The sequence below is a fragment of the Cupressus sempervirens genome, chromosome 11, assembly GCF_028749045.1.
Source record: "Cupressus sempervirens isolate cs-2001-9-10 chromosome 11, ASM2874904v1, whole genome shotgun sequence".
Lineage (NCBI taxonomy): Eukaryota > Viridiplantae > Streptophyta > Pinopsida > Cupressales > Cupressaceae > Cupressus > Cupressus sempervirens.
Genome location: NC_143128.1, coordinates 598,649,932 through 598,655,610, shown reverse-complemented (window position 1 = coordinate 598,655,610; position 5,679 = coordinate 598,649,932). Strand labels below are relative to the sequence as shown.

Here is a 5,679-nt window from a genome sequence, read left to right as displayed (position 1 = left end):
TGTTTCACTTGTGCAGTTTCCTCAGCATTCTCTAGAATTTATTTTAATCCTATTATTCCCACGTAACCTTATCTATTCTATTTCATAATGTCTTTCCTTCTTATAACCTAGATTTCATCCCCAACTAAATATGTTGTGCATTCCAACAAATATTGTGAGATGCGAGTCTTCTTCATTTACGCTGTAGGTGAGTTTTCAATGTTGACCATAAAATATCTTAGGATAAGAACAAGAAAATGGAAGAATAGATGATGTCTAATCAAGTGCAAATAGGATAATATCATAATAGAAAATTCTTTTTGGTTCTATGACATGACATCCTTAAAGCATAGATAGAAATTTTACAATCCTTTAGGAGCAACTTGATCTACAATAAAACTATATTTTATTCAGATCTTTCTCTTGGATAATTATATGTTGGTAAGAAATCAAAGAGATAGAATAACTACTTTAGTTTACAATTCTCAGTACAAAATTTTGTAAAGATGTTTAGCTCTTAGGGTAAAAACTTTTTGATTCTACTCAACACTCCATAATCTATATTCTTGTAATGGAATATTCTGTTGTAGTGATATGGCATTGTAAATGGAGCAGTAGATGTTGAAGATGATAAAAAAAGAGGAGGAAGATTCAAAGAAAGATGATGTTGGTATGTAATAACTATTTCGAATTCAAGGTTCATTTGATCTGTGATATTTGGTGGGAAGTGCTTATTGTGATATCTTTTTCATTATGGCAGAAAAGGGCATTCCTAAATTTTGGCTGACTGGCATGAAGAACAATGATGTTTTGGCAATGCAAGTAGGATATTGCTCCTTTTCCTTGTATCCAATACTCAGTTTGGTTATACCAAGCAATGTTACCTATCTTCAAAATGCAGTGAATTGGCTAACTTTTTTTATTAATAAATAGATTACAGAATGTGATGAAGGTGCCTTGAAATTTTTGGAGGATATACAATGTTCTCGCCTTGATAATGGCAAGGGTGAGAGGTTTCAAGTTGGGGTTCTTTTCCAATGAGAATTCTTATTTTAAGAATTTTGTGGTAGGTACTCACATTTTAGTGCCCTTAGAACACTTTCAATGTCTATTTTATCTTTCAATTTCTTAATATATTCATTACCTTCCTAAGTTATCATATTTCCTTTGTGAAATGCAGTTAACAAAGATATATTACATGGAAGATGAAAATGAACCTATCCTAGATCATTTAGTAGGGTAAGTCTAATGCAAACATCTCCTTTTGCTAATTAGATTATATGAATTTCTTCATTCATGTAGTGATGTTATTTCACACACAGAACTGAAATTGATTGGTTACCTAGTAAGAACCTAACTCAAAAGGTCATGAAGAAGAAGCCTAAGAAGGGAGTGAAGAATGCAAAACCAGTGACCAAAATAGAGCAATGCCCTAGTTTCTTCAATTTATTTGATCCACCCAAGGTTCCTAAAGATGATGATGTTGATGATGATGTTTTTGATAAGGTAAACAGGTTTTAAGGGGTCCTGAAACCCATAAGTTTAACAACAAGAAAGGCTGAAAATAAGCGAAAAAATGCCCAGCCAAAACATAAGCCTTACGGCTGAAAATAAGCCCAAAGGCCCAGCCCGAAACAACTGCCCACTAAAAAGGCCAGAGAACCAACTAGAAAAATAGAGACTAGACAAAAAGCCAAAGCCAGGAGAAACAAAAACCAAAGGACAGAGACCCAACCTAGCAGACTACTTCTCCATCTCGAGCATGGTCTGGGCAGCTTCGGCGCACTCTTGTTGCTCTTCTGCCTTATGATCCTGGGCGTTCGTCAAATCCTGCTCCATAGTGTTGTCCTTGGCTTTATCCACATCCAGCCTATCTTTGTCTCTGTTCTATTTATCATCTTCCTCCATCTGGTTCTTGTCTTTGAGATTTTCCAAGAGAGAGAGGATGTTGTCATTGATCGAAGCGAGGAGGGAGATCATTTGACTTGCCAGGTTGTGATTGTAGTTCTCAATATTTTTTACTCTCCTCTCCATCAGAGTCTCCCAGCTGTTCCGGTCACCTTGGCTTTCTGCACCTGTCTTGCTCTTGATTTTTTCCATTTGGGAAACCCTATCTCTGACATCCTCAAGCTCATGGAAAAGCCAAATTGATCTAAAGTTGTCAATCATGCTATTGCGGGCATTGTTCAACAGATTCATGCCCGTTTCTCTTGCATTATCAGAAATAGCCACCATAGCCGGGTTAATTAGCTCATTGAGTCTAGGCTTCTCGAGGTTGTCCACCAGGAGTTGGGGGTTCATCGCCTCTCTGTAGATTCCCATAGTGGTCATTCTCACATTGGATTTCTTCCAAGCCTTCCTTCTATTATTAACTTGCACTTCCCCCTCAATCTGTCCAGAGTTGTCATTTTCCTCCAAAGGAGGCTGAGGATGTATAGGGGAGAGGTGGATGGGTAGAGAATCCTTTCCCTGACTACTGGAGCGCTCCATGCTCTCTCCCTCCCTCTTCTATCTTTTTCTTAGTTTCTCCTCATCCAGCTCCTCCTTCGAAACCTTGTCAGAATCATCAGTATCCATTTCCTCCTCCACCTCAGCAGAGCCAGTTTTAGCTGGGGTATGACCTCTAGGGCTCTTTCTGCTGGGTAATTTGATAGAGGGGTAATCCTTCTTATGGCTTTTAGTCTTCTTGCCTGAATACTCAAAAACCTCATCAGAGCTGATGCTCTCGACATCGTCGGAATCTGAGGAAAAACTGGAGCTGCTCTTGTCAACATCCACCCCCTGGATAGGGTTTTTGCTAATGGTTTGAGCGTGGAAATGCTCATGAATCAGAAGCAGAAGACCCTCATGCAAGGCCGGGTTGACGGTAGCTTTCTTTTTAAAACTAGAAATGGCCTTGTTCATCGAGTTAAAAAGATAATACGGGAAGGAGATCTTACTACCATGGCAAAAATGATTCAGAATCACAAAATGGTGAGTCCTAACCCTATCAAACCTGGGGTCTAGGGTTATATATTCAATGACAGCGTAGAGAAAATACCTCCAGAGCTTCTTTATAGTATTCGTTACAAAAAATGTCTCTTTCTTGCCCAGCTTGTTCAGCTCTTCAGTGTTTTTCACAAAATCCTTGATTGCATTAGAAGACATCTTCTTGTCTCTGAAGAATTTATGCCCTTCCATCGGAATCCCCGTGACTTTAGCAACCACATCCTCAGTAATTTGAAAGTAGACCCCGTTCACCTTAACCTTACCATTATTCCATGAATTCACCATGATGTTAGTGATCTCAAGATCCGAGCCATGAAGTTTCTCGAAGAAATTAGTAACCCCACCCTTTTCCAGCTCTCTCCAAACTTTTGCCTTGTTCTTCCAGTTCTGAACTTCCCCCACCGGCTCCTTTCTGCTCCTCTCACCCGTCATGTTTACCTGATCAACTTCCACAATTCTCATGAACTCTGAACTATGCAAGTTATTTGCATTCGAAAAAATGGTGATGTTTCTTTTATGATACCCGTGAATATACCCCTTTCTGAAAATAATGGTATCGTCCTTTCAAACATGTCGAAATGTTAGAGGAAACCCCTTTTGCTAGTGAAAATCACGATGCCAATAATGGCACTTACCATTTATTAAGCAATCTTTATTATCCATAATTGCATTGGATTTGAGCCGTCCTTCCCAAGATTTTATCTTGGTCGATAAGCAACTTTGCCTCCGCTGGAAAATCTTTTCCGGCATGCCAGGTCAAATTATTGGTGGCGTTAACCCCTTTATTAGCAAACCAATCAGCGACTGGGTTTGCCTCTCTGTAAACATGAGTGACGTGGACCTTATCGAACTTTGTGAGAGTGGCACAAGTCTCAGCAATTATGTTTGCAATCGTCCACGAGGGAGGGGAAATACCATTAATGGTATTAATAATGTTTTTGGAGTCCCCCTCAAGCCAGAGTTTAGTAATCCCGACTTCAAAAGCCAACTTGACCACCTTACTCGCAGCTCTTGCTTCAGCCAGATGATGATGTTGTGAGTAATGACAAGCAAACTTTTTTTTATTGTTGTAGTCTTTAGTTCTCAAAGAATACACTTTTTGGCATCCTGTATTTGTGTTTTGATAAGTTTATGGGGTGGTTTATAGGCTGAGGAATTACAAGATATGATGGAGCAAGACTATGAGATTGGGTTTGTTCTTGATCCATTGCAAACTATTTGGGTTTATGTACCTTTTGGGTACCAGGTTTCATTGATTTTATGTTTTTTTGTAGATCAACAATTAAGGATAAACTCATCCCTCATGCAATTTCTTGGTTCTTTGGTATCTTTGGTGCCTATCGCTATGGTGGTACCTCCTGCTACTATGGAGCCTCCTACTGAGGGGCCTCCTCCTCTGTCCTTTGTCGACGGTGCTAACTCTGTCCAGTCCCTCTACCCCTGACACCTGGGTCTGATCCCATCTGATGTGGGGGGATCTGCATCTGCTGAACTAAGCGCTAGACCTGTGACTGTTGTTGTGGCTGAACTGGCAGATGTGGTTGTACCTATTGCTAAGGGGGCACCTACCTCTATCCCTACCTTGCCATCCCCACTAGATCTATAAAATGTGGGAATGGATGACTAATCAAAAATAACTGATATGCAGGTGTCATCCCAGCATCTACCACCTCTGGCAGGTAGTCCCACTGAACTGCAACTAAGCTACAAATTTCTATCATGGATCGCCCTGGATCCATCTGTGTTGGCTAGCCCCACTCAATGCCCCTCTGCAACCTATCATAGGCACAGTACTCAGCCGAGATGTCCTGTGGTTGGCCATACTGCCGCCACACTCGTGAGATCACAAATCTCTCAAGCACAGATGTTGTCCTACCCACCAAAGGTCGAGAACTGAACATCCATGGTAACTCTTTGGGATCATCATCTCAGTCCTCTATCTCTCGCCAGGGTCGCCATACAACGGACACTAGGTCATGAAGACATATCCTCCACTACTCTATCTTACCCAAGTGGACCTAGGTAATATGCCCTCGATATCTGCATATATAGGGCTCCATGGGCTCTCTGGCATCCTCAAAAATCGGTCTACATATAGGAAGATGCTCCTAGGCCTAGATCTGCAAAACATATACTCTTGCTACCATGGTCTTCTTCTCATGGAAGATGACCTTGTGCATCTCATGGAAAAGGTAAGCCAGCATGCACTGACCCCACCCAAAGATCTCAGGTGCCTCTAGCATCCTGCGGAGCATGACTCCCCACCCACACTCCAAACCATGATGTCCTCTATCAGGACATAGGAAATAGCTCAAAAATATAGCTAGCACAGATGCCAGCTTGTGCATCGGCCCATAAGTGTGCATCAGCTCATCCCAACTAATAACCCTGCCCCTTGGTAGCTCTCTCCCGAACACAACTGATAATGCTTCTATCCCTGCTTGGGGTACTATATCATAGATGACCTGAGTGCCGTGGAAAGGAATCTGCAAAATTCTCCATATGTCCTCAAGTGTGATGGTCATCTCACCCATCGGCAAGTGGAAGGTGTTCGTCTCTGAATGGAAATGCTCAACCAATGCAGTGAGAAGGCTGTGATTCAGCATCACAGCTGGAATCCAGCACAAAAAAGACAAACCCAATTGGGCAATGTGTGCCCGATCAGCGTCATCAAGACTCCGTAATAGCTCCCCATATGGTGGGAAATGAGAC

The 5,679-nt window shown here is 41.5% G+C and overlaps 1 pseudogene; it reads left to right on the top strand.

Annotated features, from left to right (window-relative positions):
* Window positions 1-572: 572 nt before the first annotated feature.
* LOC149531099 (nucleosome assembly protein 1;3-like) lies at window positions 573-4,864 on the top strand (annotated as a pseudogene).
* The last annotated feature ends 815 nt before the right edge of the window (window positions 4,865-5,679 follow it).